Here is an 18,141-nt window from a genome sequence, read left to right on the forward strand (position 1 = left end):
ATAAATATTGTCAGGAAAATTGAATATCTACATGCAACGTAATGAAGTTGAATACTTAACTTTGTTAGCTTTCTGTTACTGTGGAAAATGCCCCAAATAATCAACTTATAAAGAGGAAGGATTTATTTTGTCTCATGGTTTGAGAAGTTTAGTCCATTGACATCTCCCTCCATTGCATTAGGCTTATGGTAAGGCAGAGAATCATAGTGGGTATCATGAAAATAGAAAATTAATACAATGAGGTACAAGTATCAAATTGGCAAATTCCCCAAACACTAACTTCAAATTCTGGTAAAGGTGTGGAGCAACAGGAAATCTCATTTATGCTGGTCAGAATACAAAACATTTCAGCCACTTTGAAGGACAGTTTGGTAGTCTCTTATAATAAATATATTCTTACAATACTATCTAGCAATTGTACTCCTTGACATTTATCCAAAGGAGTTGAAAAATAATATCCACACATAAGCAAATGTTTTTATGCACACAAACATAGATAGCAGATTTATTCATAATTGTCAAAACTTTTAGGGAGCCAAGATGTCCTTCAGAAAGTGTTTAAGTCAACTTTTGCATCATTGTGACCAAAGTATATAACAACAACTTAACAGAAGGAAAAGTTTATTTTATCTCATTGCTTCAGAAGCTTAGTACACAGTCAACCCCGTAGCTCTCAGCCTGAGGTGAGGCAGAACACCATGGCAGAGGGGCCTGGGGTAGGAAAGCAGTACAGGAAATGAAGCAGGGTGAGCTTGGCTCACCAGGGACTTAATGTAAACCTCAAAGTCTTGTCCCCAGTGACTTACTTTCTCCAGCCATACCCTACCTGCCTAAATTACACAACTTATAATCACCCATTAAGCTCCATTTACAATATTCTACGTTTTTCCAAACTTTTAGGTCTAAAACTTTTCAAAATTCCTTCCTCTGCAAACCAGTTCTAAAGGCTTCTGACCCACAAGGTCAGGTTAGTCACAGCTATAATCTTGCTACTCAGTACCAGTTTTTGTTTTAGTCAGCTTTTGCATCTCTATGACCAACAAAGCTGATAAGAAAAACTTAGAGGAGGACAGTTTCAGAGACAGCAAGAAAGAAGAGGTAGTGTTTCACTCACCAGAGACAAACATAAACCCAAAGTCATGCCAGTGACACATTTCCTCCAGCCACACCTACATGCCTATAGATACCACCCAGTTAATTCATACACTGCTTAGGTTATGACTTTCCTAATCTTATTATCTCACTTCTGAATATCCTTGCATGGTCTCACACATGAGCCTTTGAGGGATACCTCATGTCTAAACTATAATGGAAGGTAAATGGATGAGTAAACTTCATTGCATTAAGATAAATATTATTCAGCGCTAAAAGACATGAACTATTAAGTCATGAAAAGACATGGGGGAAACTTAAATACATATTAATGAGTAAAAAAAATTAATCTGAAAAAGCTCTGTAGTATATGAATCCAATGATATGACATTCTAAAGAAGCAGAATTATAGACAATAAAAAAGATCAGTGGTGTCCATAGTTTGAGAGGAATGAGGGATGAATAGGTGGATTAGAGGATTCCTAAAATAGTGTAAACACTCTCTATACTACTATAATGGTGGATTCATGCCATTACTCATTCGTCAAATTCATAGATTATACAACACCAAGAGTCTCTCTTAATGCAAACTGTGGACTCTAAATGACAATGATGTGTCAATATAGGTTAACTGATTGTAACAAACAAACCACTGTGTTGTGGGATGTTGGTAAGGAAGGAGGCTATATGTGTGGGAGCAGGACTTACATGGGAAACCTCTATACCAACTGTTTTTCTGTGAACCTAAAATTAGCCTAAAAAGTAAAGTTTAATTTTAAACATGGGTAAAGAACATAAATAGTCATTTCCCCAAGATATGTAAACAGCAAGAAGAATGAAAAAACTGCTTAAAATCAGTCATTATAGGAAATCAAAACCACAGTGAGATATCATCTCAAAAGTCACTAATAGCAGAAAATTATAAGCATTGATTAAAATGCAGAGAAAGTGGAAGCCTTGTGTACTGTTGAGAATGTAAAATGCTACAGAGTCTATGAAAAACAATATAGTGATTTTTCAAAAAATAATAAAAAAATTACCTTATCATCCCCAAATCTCGCTACTCAGTATATATTCAAAAGAATTCAAAGGAGACGCTTGAGATGCTTTCATTCCCATATTCACTGCAGCTTTATTTACAATGCCCAGGAGGTGAATGCAATATAAATGTCCATTTCTAGGTGAATAGATTAGGATTCTGCTGCTGCTGTTGTTTTTAACCACAATTTTTTTTTTAAGAAAGAAAAGTCCTGATTAGATACAAAACACAGGAGTAGAAAAAAACATTGTTTACTTATTAAGGGACATTCAGATGTGAAAGGTGAGAACCCATAGTTAAAAGAATAATTCTATAAAATTGATCCACTGTGCTGAACCCCCACAAAAAAGCAATTTACCTGCAGCTCTGCCTGAATATATTGGACAGGATATGTCACATTCCTCAGAAAACTGCCTGTTCCCTGAAGGAGAAATGCATCCCCAAAATAATGTTGTTAAGAGAAACTTAAGTTACCCTGAAGGAGAAGACTTTTGTGACCAGATCCTGAAATTCTTGGAGATAATAAGGATAATTCCTCCTAACCATAAAATATGTAAGAATGTATAGTTAAGACTTCAACTGGAACCAATCAGCACAGGCCAAGGGAACCTGCAGTTGCCATGAGAGTTGGGAGTCAAAAGTCTGATGTCACCCTGCTGTCAGTCAAAAGTCAAAAGATGGACCCTGGGCAGGACTCTCTGGAAACTTTTCTGAGATCCCCAGTAAATCTGGAGTGTGTGTAAAGATGGCCTGAGGCTTGAGCCTAAGCAACTTCGTTTTAAAACTCTAGTTTGAAACCTTCAGTCTCACAAGGCAGTCTAATGAAGTCCTCCAGTATGGCCCTCAGGCACAAACAAGTCACTTCTCCCCACCCTGATTAACTCAGAGTTAAGTCTCCAGAATGCTGCCCTTGTCTGATAAGAAGGAAAGGTGAGAAAATTAGGGTAGGGACCTCCAGACCAGATGTTTTCCCCAGGGTAAATGACTGGTAGGGACTGAAAAGGGGGGGGGGTGTCAAAAGTCTCAAAATTTGGTGTGAATAATGAAGCAAATGAGCAGACATTCAGCCAGCTGACACTGATGCCCACAAGCCTGAGAGTCTGATGAGGACCTGGACTGATTTCCCAACTCTTCTCATCTGTCTGATTCTCTGAGTTGTTCTCACTGCTCTCAAACTCTATAGCAAGCTCTTGACTCTGGTGAGAAAAGGACTTCTCCCTGTGACTACCTCCTCAGTCAGCCATCAACTCCACCCCAGGAGAAGCCTGCCTTGCTTCCTGACCTGATTAGTGGTCTGAATGAGTGTGCATCTGCTGGACTTAAAGCCTAAGGCTAGAGACTCTTTTTTTTTTTTTTTTTTTAACAAATTTATGAATAGTTTGTAGACTGGGGTAAACTAAACTTAATGAAGTAATTTACAATAACATCTTTTTTTAAAAAATATGCTCCTGTTTCTTTTTTCAGCCAACTTATCAGTTCCGTTTTTATTCCAATATTTCTAATCTTAATTTTGTTAATAATTTATAGATTCCTTTGCTTCTTTACATTGTTATCTACCTGCTTTTGGAACTTTGAAATAATTTAAAACAACAATCCATTACTTCTTTCCAATATTTCTAAGGCTTCTATCTTTTTCTTAACCAAGTCCATTCTGTCCTTTTAAGTATAAAGTTTATTCTTTCTATTGTAAGTACAGAAGCAAAGTAGAAGTTGATGAGTATTGCTTTCCCTGGGCAAAAATCTCACCGTACCAGCTCATCTAAAATTTTGATAAAACACAATCATTTGTTTAAAATATCCAGCTCTTATTCCTGAGCTTGTTACTTTTATTTAATTTTTTAATTTTTTAATTTTTTTTACTGGTTGTTCACAACATTACAAAGCTCTTGACATATCATATTTCATACATTAGATTGAAGTGGGTTATGAACTCCCAATTTTTACCCCAAATGCAGATTGCAGAATCACGTCAGTTACACATCCACAATTTTACATAATGCCCTTTAGTAACTGTTGTATTCTGCTACCTTTCTTATCCCCTACTATCCCCCTTCCCTTCCCTCACATCTTCTCTCTCTACCCCATCTACTGTAATTCATTTCTCTCCTTGTTTATTTTCCCATTCCCCTCACAACCTCTTATATGTAATTTTGTATAGCAATGAGGGTCTCCCTTCATTTCCATGCAATTTCCCTTTTCTCTCCCTTTCCCTCCCATCTCATGTCTCTGTTTAATGTTAATCTTTTCTTCCTACTCTTTCTCCCTGCTCTGTTCATAGTTGCTCTCATTATATCAAAGAAGACATTTGGTATTTGTTTTTTAGGGATTGGCTAGCATCTATACACAATGGAGTACTATGCAGCAATAAAAAATGACAAAATCATAGAATTTGCAGGGAAATGGATGGCACTAGAGGGCTAGAGACTTTTGATTTGACACTTAAACTTAGCATGCAGAGGGAATGTCTGTCTTGAGCCTGTCATGATTAAGTGTGTTTGCAGTGCTTAGAATTAATCTAGAATTTTTTGCTGTGAATTGATTATGTCCATTGCAGTGCCTAGCATTTAAGGATTGTCATTTCCTTGGTTAGGAACCTATAGAGTGAAATTATATTGAGTGATCTGAGTGCATAAAACATCAAAAAGGGCATAAGTGTGGACATTCTTTATCTCTCCCCTCGACTGCAGGCGTCGCATCTTTAGCCCTCAAAACAGTGTGGGAGAGGGACTTTGTCCTCATCCTCTCTGGGAGACCCACTCTTTCGCTTCAGAGTGTTCCCTTTTCCTTTTCCTATCCTTTCAATAAACTCTTTCCTGTTACTCTGAGCAACATTCTGAAATCTTTCTGAATTGATCACAAGAGTCAAGGTTTGAAGAGGGGTCTTCATGGTTCCTCAATTTCTCTGAGAGCCACCTTTCTGTAATAGGTTGATATTTCAAGTTTATAATTGTAATGTTATATTGGAATCTTATTTTTATTTTTGAGAATTTATCAAACTTGGTCTGCAATAAATGAAAAAAAGCAGAGAACAATGTGAAGGTATGTTAGTCAGCTTTTTGTTGCTGTGATCCAGTACCCCACTAGGACTACCTTGAAGAGGAAAAAATTATTTGGGGCTCACAGTTAGAGTGGTTTAGTTCATAGTCAGCTAACTTCATTGTTTGGCGCCTGAGGTAGAACATCATGGCAGAAAGATGTAGTGAAAAAAAGTCAGTCTGGTAGCTGAGAAACAGAGAGGGAGTGAAAAAAAAAGAGATATGAAGAAACCAGTGACCAGATAAAACCCCAAAACCACACCTCCAGAGACTTACTTGCTCCCACCATGCTTGATCCATCTGCCTACAGTTACCATCCTGTAGTCCATTCACATTACTAATCCCTCAAATGATTAATCTGCTGATGAAATTATAGCTTTTATAATCTAATCATTTTACCTATGAACATTCCTGCATTTTGAAACAATTTTTGTTGATATTAAATATCAAACCATAAAAGGAAGGGATAAGAGGAAAGAGAAGTTTAAGCTAAAATCTTCTTTAAAAACAAAACACTTTCTTATCTCAGTCATGAATCAAAAAAATTAAAAATTTGAAATTACTCATTTTAATAAATAGATTCTAATATTAGATTTAGTCAAATTACTATACAGAATCCAAGAAGATTCAACTAAAGTGATCATCTTTGAATGGGAAAAAAATGGTAAAATAATTAATGCCAAATGTGCACATACTGCCCTTGGAGAATAAGTAATTTAGGGTTTTTTAATCAAATATTTTTTCTTATTTTTGAGTCTAGAAAAAGGATCTTCATGGATAGTTCAAAGCCATTTCAAGCAGAAAGCTTTAATTAACAAATATGAAAAGAAATAGCCAGTGTGAAGTAGTTACAATCGCTTTGAGCTATGCTATTTGCAGTACAAATCTTAAACTCTTCTTTTAACTACAGTGATTGCACACCAATTTACATAAAGTACTTTGTAAACAGTTCATGAGTTAGAAGTTTTCTTGCCATGAACTAGAAACTGAGTCAGCATAGGCCAGAAAGGGAGAATTGCAGTGTAAAGGTCAACTCATTGGCAGCATCCTGAACTTGGAGAAATGTGACTACTTTCCTGCTCCGGGTCAGAAACCAGAATGCTGATCTAGTAATAGAGTAAATATATATTTATATCTCATTTTGCTATTTTAAATATTATTGTATATTTTCTGTGAGAACATCAAAGTTTTTCTTGCTACAATTAATTTAGAGTGCTACACTAACTTCTACCTGGCTGTGAGAGTCTATGAGCATCATATTTTTGTTATTTTTAAAAACTTTTTGCCCCTTTTTTTGTGGTTCTGAATGTAAAACTTAGGAACTTGCACATGATAGGCAAGTGTTCTACCTCTGAGATACATTCCCAGTCATGAACTGTATTTTTTTAAATAAAATTTTACTTGACAAAGATTTTGTATATTTATCATGTATATGTTTTGAAATATGTATATATTACGGAATAACTACATCAAGCTATTAAATATATATATATATATAATCTTGCATACTTTTTTTGCAAGAAGACTAATATTCTATTATCTTAGTGATCTTCAAAAATGCAATAATTGTAATTAACTGTAGTTGCTCTTATGGTTTTTATCTGGAATGTTTCCCAAAAATCCTATGTACACAGAGGTGGGGCTTTTAGGCAATGATTGGATCATGAGGACTCTGACCTTATCAAAATTGAGAGCTGAATGGACTACTGGGAAGCAGATCCTAGTTGGAGCAAGTAGATGACTGGGGATATGCTCTAGAAGGGCTCATCTTTTTCTCAAACTTTTTCATACTTTCTTCTTTCCAGCTTCCATGAGCTGAGCATACCTTTCTGCAATGATGTTTCTGCCTTGGAACCTGCTGACCATGAACTGAACCCTCTGAAACTGTGAGCTGAAGTCAATCTTTTCCTCTGAACTGTTCCTGTCAGGTGTCTTGGTCACAGTGATGAAGAACTAATAGTCACCATCTAGCACAATAGATCCTTTGTATTTATCTCTTCTAAACAACTGAAATGTTACCCATTGATCAACATCTCTACAATATCCTGAGGATCTACAAAGAACTATTGATTCAAAGAATCATTCACCTCATTTCAGTGTCATGAATCTCAGTATTCGGTGACACAATGAACTTACCTGACCCAAATTGCTTTATATTTCATGTGGAAGCCATTACAGGAAGCCAAAGGCACATAAAAGGATTATGGTGGGGAGGGTAACAAATTATGAGAATTTTCCCATATTCCCCTCTTTAGTGTTCATGTCAACTTCTTTACCTGGCCTCCTTTACACTTGCATTATTTTTTTGTAATAAAAATTAGTAACAAAAACTATATGGGAAGAACAGGTGTGAGATAACTGGCAAGTTTGTAAGAAAGAAAAAAAAATATTGAGGTAACTGTTACCAAGCCCAGTTTCATCTCATGAAAAAGTCAATGCCCAAGATAGGAGTTTTGGGGAGAAAGAAATGCTGTACTTGGTGACCAAAGAATGGCTAAGAGGAAACTTTGCTCACAAATCTGCTTATTCAATTTCATGAGGTTGAAGGGTTACAGATAGGGGAATAATTACAGAGATAAATAGGTTAACAGGATAGGAATATTCATGTCTCTTTTGGGAATAGGCTGGGAAATTGGGTGCCACCTTTTCCCCCTCATTTCATAGTTTGGTGTATCAGTATGGTCCCTGATAGGTATCTTTAGCTTTAAAGAAAGATAGAGATTAGGCAAAATGAGGGGAAGTCAACTTATATTATAACTTTTGGACAAAGCATTTCTCAAATGATCAACATTTCTTCGTGCAGAATTAAAACAGATTCTGACCGAAAGTTTAAGGTAGCAAAGGAGACCATATAATCTTAGATGTGCCAAGCATTTTTATCCCATTACAGTCACCCATCAATATCTGCAGGTATTGGAGAGTCATTGTTTTCAGCAAAAGAGGCTTTTAGGTCCCAGAAAAGTAACCAAGGCAACAATAATCATGATAACCCACATATAAGAGGTGTTATTTATAGTGAAATTAGTGGGATACTAATATGGCATTTCCCAGATTTCTGACTTCCATCAGTGCTTTTTAAGTCGACTAAGAGCAAGTGAAAATAGGTTTGTGAAGTTTTTTTTTTTCTCACTAATGACTACAAGAAATCAAGTAAATAAAATCATTATGTTTTAGAATGAACAAAAGAACTTGAAAGAATTTTAAAAGAATGTATAATAAAATATGATTTTAAAAGAACATTGAAAAATATTATTTAAAATATGAAAGAAAATAAAGAAAAAACAGAGGAAAGATGTATTAAAATTAGTATCTGTGAGATGATATTTAAATTTAAAAATAACTTACAATTAGGGGTCACAAAAAAGGTAAAGGGTCACAAAAAAGTATGGAGATGAATAAATTTAAATCAGGATAACAGAGAATACATGCTTAAATAAATAAAATACCTCCCAAAATCTATTAGTGTTTAAAAATTAAAGGACCCTAGGGAAATGCTTAAGGCAAGTCATAAATAAAGTATCCTACTGCTGAGGGAGTCGAATTTCTTTGGAACTGGAAGAAAGCTAAGTTACAAACAGACATGAAGTGTCTTTCTTTTCCATGCTCACATGAGACCTGATCCTTACCTAATTTTGTAGGATTATGGAACTGGAAGAAAGCTAAGATACAAACAGATATGAACTTCTTTTTGTTAGGTTGGTTTGGGATGATTAAAGAACAAAACACTAAGCAACCCCCATGTGCAAAAGAACCACAAATCAGGTGCCGACAGAACCACTTGTCAATCCATGGGGTCTTCTGACCAATTCTGGATCTCAGCAAGCTCCCCCAACCAACCACAGTAGGAAAAGGGACTCTAAAAACCTCCCTTTTCTGTCCCAAGCCCTTCCTTCCTTCCCTAAGCCCAATAAAAATTCCAGTCTAAATATTATCAAAATGATTATATTTCCAAAAGCACTACACAGATTTAATGCAATTTCGATCAAAATCCCAATGACATTCCTCATAGAAATAGAAAAAGCAGTCATGAAATTCATCGGGAAAAATAAGAGACCCAGAATCGCTAAAGCAATCCTTAGCAGGAAGAGTGAAGCAAGTGGCATCACTATACTAGACTTTAAACTATACCACTCTGCAATAGTAACAAAAACAGCAGGGTATTGACACCAAAACAGACTGGCAGACCAATGGTACAGAATAGAGGACACAGAGATTAACACACAGAACTATAATTATCTTATATTAGACAAAGTTGCCAAAAACACGCATTGGAGAAAAGATAGCCTCTTCAACAAATGGTGCTGGAAAAATGGAAATTCATATGAAACAACATGAAATTAAACCCCTCTCTCTCACCATGCACAAAACACAATTCAAAATGAATCAAGAACTTAGGAATAAAACCAGACACACTGCTTCTAATAGAAGAAAAAGTAGGCCCTAATCTCCATCATGTGGGATTAGGCCCCAACTTCCTTAATAAGACACCTGTACCACAAGAATTAAAACCAAGAATCAATAAATGGGATGGACTCAAACAAAAAAGTTTCTTCTCAGCAAAAGAAACAATCTGTGAGGTCAATAGAGAGCCTATATCTTCGAAGCAAATCTTTAACCCTCACACATCAGATAGAGCACTAATCTTTAGGGCATATAAAGAACTCAAAAAGCTAAACACCAAATAATAATAATAATAATAATAATAATAATAATAATAATAATAACAACCCAATCAATAAAGGGGCCAAGGACCTGAACAGACACTTCTCAGAAGATGATGTACAATCAATCAACAATTACATGAAAAAATGTTCAACATCACTAGCAATTAGAGAAATGCAAATCAAAACTACTCTAACATTTCATCTCACTCCAGGCAGAATGGCAGCTATTATGAATACAAACAACAATAAGTGTTGGTGAGGATGTGGGGGAAAGGTATACTCATATACTGCTGGTGGGACTGCAAATTGGTGCAGCCAATATGGTAAGCAGTATGGAGATTTCTTGGAAAATTGGGAATGAAACCACCATTTGACCCAGATATCCCTCTCCTTGGTTGATACCCAAAGGACTTAAAAACAGCATACTACAGGGACACAGCCACATCAATGTTTGTATCAGCACAATTCACAATAGCTAAACTGTGGAACCATCTTAGTTGAACTCCAGTAGTTGAATGAATAAGAAAATGTGGCATATATACACAATGGAATATTACTCAGCAATAAATGAGAATAAAATAATGACATTTGCAGGTAAATGGATGGAGTTAGAGAAGACAATGCTAAGTGAAGTTAGCCAATCCTCCCCCCCCCAAAAAAAAAAAAACAAATGCCAAATGTTTTCTTTGATATAAGGAGGCTAATTCATAGTGGATAGGGAAAGGAAACATGGGAGAAATAGAGGAACTCTAGGTAGAGCAGAGGGGTTGGAGGGAAAGAAAGGGGGCATGAGGTTATTAATGATGGTGAAATGTGATGGTCATTATTACCCAAAGTACAGGTATGAAGACACAAATTGGTGTGAATACACCGTGTATTTCATATCAACCAGAGATATGAAAAATTGTGCTTTATATGTTTAATAAGAATTGTAATGCATTCAGCTGTCATATATAAATAAAAAATAAAGTTAAAAAATTTCATTCTGGCTGATCCCGGAGTGATTCCCCGGACCTGCTCTGTTAGACTAGAGGATCTCCCTCAGGAGCAAATCTCGAAAAAGCCTTGTTTAGCAGCCTTTTAATCTGCCTCCTTTTGGTTACAGGTACCTGACCTTATACCTTTCTTTTCCATGCTTACTTGAAACCTGATCCTCACATAATTTTGTAGGATTATTTTTGCTTTACCATAGTTAAGAACAAAAAGCATAGCATTCTTACTATTCCATCACTGCTCTCTATGTAGGAATATCAATCAATGATACAAACCTCATCTCCAAGAACATTTCAAGACAGATATTGTTTCATTTTGAAATATCAATTTTCATAAATATTATAAGTTGTTAACATAAGGAAAATGTGAAAAACAATGTAATAAATACCACATAACACTAACCAACTTTATTTTATCTTAATGTTTTACAATATTTACTAGTTGAAATATTTATTCCTTTTTCTCCCTCCATAAAAAGAAATTTTTCTACTCATCGAAATTAACATTGAAAAATTCTTTCTAAATAGTATTTTCATCTCCAAGCCAAGAAAATCATTTGAAATCTTCCATATTAACAATTTGCTACTACTTCTGTCTACCAGAATTTATAAAAATAAATTTCTGTTTTTTTAGCCTTTCATTTTGTGATCTCTAAGGAAATCCCTAGAAAATGAATACCTACATACTCAAATGATAATTAATTCTTATTATGAAAAGTCACTGAATTTGAGTTATTGAATACTCAATGAATTTTCATAAACTGAACACAATCATAGCCAAGAATGCTGACCAAGTATTCAATGAGGACTGACATTCCAGAGGTCTGTCTTGTGTCCTTTTCTAGGACTACTATGCTGTTTTCACTTATTCAGGAAAGGATAAATCTCTACATGACATAGTACAACAAAACTTAGTTTGACCTGTTTTTATATTATTATAAAATAATGAAATAACAATATAGCTTACCATATTTTGTGTGTTTCCATGCAAAATTATGTTTGTTGAGTTTTATCTTTGTTGTTCTGTATACCTACAGATTGTTCATTCAGATAATTTTATATCTAGCAAAACTAAGCTTAAGAATTGAAGGGGAAATAAAAACCTTCCACGATAAACAAAAGTTAAAAGAATTCACAACTAGGAAGCCTGCACTACAGAACATTCTCAGCAAAATATTTCATGAGGAGGAAATGAAAAATAACAATGAAAACCAGCAAAGGGAGGAACTACACTAAAGAAAAATTCAATCAAAGAGAAACTAAGTCAAGCTAAAACCCAAAAAATAAACCAAAATGATCAGGAATACAAATCATATCTCAGTAATAACCCTGAAAGTTAATGGTCTAAACTCATCAATCAAATGACACAAACTGGCATATTGGATTAAAAAACACTCAACCATATGCTGTCTTCACCTCTTAAGAAAAGACATTCACAGACTGAAGGTGAAAGGTTGGGAAAAAACAAACCACTCACATGGATCGAATAAACAAGCAGGGGTTTTTATCCTCATATCAGATAAAGTGGACTTCAAGCCAAAGTTAGCCAGAGGGATAAAGAAGGACATTTCATACTGCTTAAGGGAATCATACATCAACAAGACATAACAATTGTATATATTTATGCCCCATTTTCTGCATAGTGGTGTATCATTGGGTAACATGCAACCTCAATCACATTGCTATATTCAATAGTAATATGTATTCTAGTAGTTGTTTTTTGGTGACTATGCCCACCTTTTACTTTAAGTATAACTTTGAGTGAAATATTTGAGAAACAATGTGTACATATATCCCGCTTTCTCTAAATCGTTTTTTTCTATATGCATTTATAAGTTTACAGTCTACAATAGAGCGTGAGTTCATACCTATCCTAGCAAATTCTTGGTATTGTTATACATGTCCCCACCAGTTCTTGGTATGTGTTAGATTGACTTTTATCCTTTACTTGACCCATTCAGGTGGATATGTAGTAGCCTTGGATTCATTTGCATTTCCCTGATACCTAATGAGTTGAGTAGAGTTTTCATTGCTTATTGGCCATGTGATTATTTTCGTTTTTGAATCATCTACTCTTTTTTTGTTTTTGTTTTTGCCTACCTTTCATTTATTTGGGCATTCTGCCTTCTTTTTCTTTCTTTCCTTTTTTGGTTCCCATTTCTGTTTTGTTTCTGGTCCTTAGTATTGTTTGTTTATATTAGTCTGTCTTTATATTTTTATTTCTCTTTGAAAGTGTTACTTCATGCATAATTTTTGGTAGTTTTGTTATGAAATGTTCTAACAGTACTTGTTTTGGGAGTATTTTTTCTCATTTCTTTTTGCCTCAAAGGTAAATGATCATATCTTTGTACTTAGTTGTACTTAGAAAATATAGTATCCACATGCATAAGAATGGGAGAAATATTTCCCAAAATTTCATAAAATGTTCTTATTTATTTTAAGCCAATTTCTTTTTATTATGAATTCAAATAAGAGAATGGTGGTAATTATTTTCGTAACTAACACTGAAAAGTTTAAATTACCAATCCATGTGTACTAAAAATGCTTATTATTGTATTATAGATATACATGTATCTTGTGTATTGTGTATGTGAAAAACAAACTACAGTACAAATAACTCACTTTAAATAATTATCACTATATATTGAGTATTAATCACTTACAACTGATAAGTAGGAAAATAGCAACCATAAAACAAGTATAACAATTTAATTTTATTGTTTTAATTAAATAGTGTTAGTCTGTACTGTTAACCCACTCATTAAATGCCATGAAAGCCACTAAAAAAAGTGAATAAGTAAATTAATTCAGTTATCTAGAAAATTTAGGAGATAAGAAATGTAGAGTAGATTGAGCACACTTATACAAGAAAATGTGTACATTTACTAAACTGAGTAAGTAGGTAAACCAAAACATGGTATTAGATTGACTTCAGAGTAATTTGTGAAGAGACACTGGCTATGATTTGTAAATTATCGACTCAATTAATCCCTAACACTGTACACTTTTTAAAAAACTGATAATTATTTAAAAATATAATTTTAACACAAAAGTAGTCTTTATTATTTAATAACAACATTAAAGAATAGAAATAATATAAAGCATCACCCAGCTTTTAAAACAAAGCTGTGGGAAATGTTCTACAATTTTTTTTAAAGGAAACAATACTGATTGTATCACCACCCTTCCACTTCCTTAATAGTTCTCCACTCTGGATCATTATGATTCAAAACATTCTTCATAAGAAAAGTGGATTCAGTCTCTGTGGTTTTGTTGTATGAATCACCAACTACCTTTCCCATTATAGACTCAAAGTTTCACATTATTAAATAAAAAAGTAGTTATCTCCTAGTAAGTTATGTTTCAGGAGACTATCAGTTCTTTTATGGAAAAAGAATTTAATATTTCAAAACTTTTTTCTGACTAGGTGATGTTAAAAGCCAGATAATGAACACTGTTATCATTCAAGCCAAAATAAACTCGCTATCTGAACTATGAATATTAATTTTTTTTTTCAAAGGAAGTAAAACATAGTATTTATGTAGCTTTTCAAGAGCCACAAACTTACTCAAGGTTACCTCTTGCACTTTCACATACTCTGTTAAATCCTGCTTGTAAGATATGGAGCATTTTGCTAAAATTTCCATAGCACATCCAAGCCTGAGCATGGCAGTTTTACATTTTCCTATATGGAGGGAGATATTTATTAGGAAATTAGAAGAACACAGCATGGGTGAAATTTGACCTTGTGTTGGGAAGAGATAAGTATAAATATGAGGTTGCAAAAAGTAGAAGATTCTCTATGTAATGATAGATATTAGAAAGTAAAGCTTAGAAAACCAGAACTTAGAAGTACTTATTTTTGATCAATGAATGAAAAGTCCTAAATAATTGTCACCTAATAGAGTGAATTCATTAAGAGAAGAGAGATAATAGTGGAAATATTATTTTAAAAAGTAGATGAGGAGTATTTAAGTTTGACAATCTTTGAGGGATCAGACCTTGTTTTTCAGGGGCATATTTATGTTAATAATTAGAGATTTTTATAATATTCATTTTTTGGTTCCAAATTGTCTTACATGACAGTAGAATACATTTTGATACATCATACACAGAGCAGGTAGAACTTCTCATTCTTCTGGTTGTACATGATGATTTAGAGTTAACACCAGTCATGTAATCATATATGCACACAAGGTAATAAGGTCCAATTCATTCTATTATCATTCCTACCTTTATTCCACTTCCCCACCCTTCACTCCATTCTGTCAAATCCAAAATACCTCTATTGTTCCCTAACCTCCCCGCCCCCCAGCATATCAGCTCATATCAGAGAAAACCTTAGACCTCTGGATCTTGGTTTAGTAGGCTTAGCAGTTAACAGAAAAGGTCATAAAACTTCTACAAAGGCTGAACAATTTTAGCCACTAATTTAGATTCTATCTCATTTTAGGAACTCCTGACAAGGCAGGCAGACAACAGTTGTTGGCTGGTGAAGGGGACCTCAAGGGTCAGGGGTTGGTTCAGTGGCATGGAACTTGCCTGGCATGCATGAGGCTCTGTTTATCACCAGCACCACAGATTAAATAGTGTTGGTAGAAGACAAAGACAATGTCAGTGTCAGGTCTGTGGAGGATGATGGCAAGGGTTAAGTTGAGGCAACTGCTGTGTGTGGAACTATGGGGTCTTCTGAGGGAAATAGATGACCACCTTGGGAGAACATCCAGGATGATAGAGTCAGGCCAAGGAGGAATTCAAACTGGATAAAGACAAAAGAGGGTGTTTGAAGCAGGGAATGGGAGATAGAATGCAAGCTTAATTTTTACAATGAGGAGGATCTTATTTCAGAGCTGTATGTTTATTTTTTGTTTGGTATTTTTCATCATATAAGCTATGGGAAGGAGTTTACTTAAGACTTTTAGCTAAACATTATAGGTATCTGGCTCAGAAGGGTCATGTCCTGAGAAGAGGAAATGGGAACGTGAAGTTACTAGAAAGATGTAGTCAGCAGTAAATTTACATTTTGTTATATACTGTTCTTCAGTAATTTTGATTACACTGATTCAACAGTTGAGAGCTTAGAAATGGATATAGTTATAAAATTGAAATACTGGACCATAAAAACTGAGGGTCACGCTATGGAACGAGGCAATCACTCCGAACCTAGACCATCTCGAAAGTCTCCATCTTGGTGAGTGTAAGGGTGGGAGTGAGATTCCCTTATTCTTTTACAATATGTGCAGGGCAATTGCTTTAACTATGTGAGCATATGGGTTGAGAAAATGTAACATCCAGCAATTATTTAAAGCAAGACTACTTTAACCACATTCTGTATCAGATGAGCAAAAATTATTGTAGGTAGAGATATTCAAACTGCGTGTGGAGGTATTTATTATGTATATGCATGTGTTTAATTTAATGCTATGTTGTAAGTTAATAATAGCTGATTGTCTCAGTAGAAATGTTTTGAACATTTTCCCAATATGAACTAATATAAACATGTTGTAACTATTTATGAACAGCTGCCTCATTACAAAAGTGCTGACTTACTCTTTACTGTATTGATGCTGATTAGTGGGTAGAAACCAGCTCACAATATTCCAGAGTGTAGGAGGTTTGTCCTTAGGAGTATTTTTACACCCCATGGAAACTTAATGAGGGATTCAGCTTCTAATGCATCCTTTGCCTCAGACATTTACATTTTTTTCCCTCAAGGCTTCAAATTTTAAAGAAAAAGCTTTTGAGCCTGTTTTCAATAATAGATCCCACAATAGAAAATTGCTGTTAATTTTTGTGTTAGCTTTAAGTGGCTGTGAACAAAATACCTGAGAAGAACAATTTAGAGGATGAAAAGTTTATTTTGGTCTCAGAATTTCTTAAGTTTCATCTTATGGTCAGCTGGCTGAATTGCTCTGGGTTCAGGTGAGGCAGACAGAAGAGAGAGGGTGGGGTGGGAAGGGCAGAGATAGAGGGAGGGGGAGGGAGAGAGCATATGAAGAGGCAGAGAGGTGGGGGGAGAGCACAGGAGGAGCCAGGGGTCAACATATAAACTCCGAAGGTACACCCCAGTAGCCTTTTCCCCCCAGCCTTTCCCCACGTGCCTACAGTTACCATCCAGTAATCCATTCAAATTATTAATCCTTCAAATATATCAACCCACTGATAAGGTTACAACTTTTATAATCTAATCATTTTATCTCTGAAAGTTCCTACATTAACAGATGAGCTTTATTTGGAAATAGCTCATATACACATAATAACAATTTCAAACCTATTTTTTGGAAATGTATATATGAATTCATCTATTCCTTTTATAAATTAATTGTTATAATTTCTTCCTCTTTAGGATATCTGCCTAAAGAAAGACACAATGATACAATATTCAGTATTTTTTTCTTGATAGGCCAAAACAGAAAAAAATATTAAAATTAGTTATAAATAATAGATTAGAAATCTAGAGGAAAAGATAGGTGAGAGCTGAGCTTGAGCATGTAGGAATTACCAATTTATAAAGGTGCTTCATACTCTGCTAAGGAAGGTGGACTTCATCCTATTAGCGGGAAACCACTAATTGGTTTGAAGTGCAGTGATGATGTCTTATATTTATGTTGTGGCAAAATCACTTTAAGGGCAAATCTGGGAGTGGAAAAGGAAGAGAAACCTTGAATCAGGAAGCAGCAGTCCATGCATGGGATGATGAGGGAATATCTTTAGATATAAGCAATATGAACAAAGTTAATCTAAAATTAACAGTTATTTCAGAGGCAACAATACAGGAAACTGTTAGCATGGATAACATTGTCAAGGTCAAATGTACAGTGCACTGTGGAAGAAAAAATGCTGCAAGCAGAGTTGCTGAGAATATTCACATATTGGTTGTAGACATAGTGGGAAGAAAATCCCTAGAATAATAGATTGAGAGGATATTGAAGTAGGAAAAGAGCCTGGAGATTATGAGGTGATGGATCCATCTTCCTTTCTGCATTTTTTGTCCTGTTTTCCTTTTGAACGGAGTTAACTGATTTGACTTGAAGTCATTTTGGATTAATTTTGCTTTCACACAGAGCTATCGAATACATGTTTGAGCAATTTGTTAATCATCAATTGTCCATTGTTCTTATTTCTACTGAGATTTTTTTACTTATTCCTTTTTGAACATTTTTGGCACACAAAGACATAACATTAAGTGAAGGATATGGGATTTATATTCGACAAAGCATAGAGCTTTTGAATAAAATTTTCTATCTTTGAATCATTATGGAATATGAACTACACATTGTTTTATCTGCTAAAGTTTTTTATTTGGAACAATTTTCTGT

The sequence above is a fragment of the Ictidomys tridecemlineatus genome, chromosome 1 (assembly GCF_052094955.1).
Source record: "Ictidomys tridecemlineatus isolate mIctTri1 chromosome 1, mIctTri1.hap1, whole genome shotgun sequence".
Classification (NCBI taxonomy): Eukaryota; Metazoa; Chordata; class Mammalia; order Rodentia; family Sciuridae; genus Ictidomys; species Ictidomys tridecemlineatus.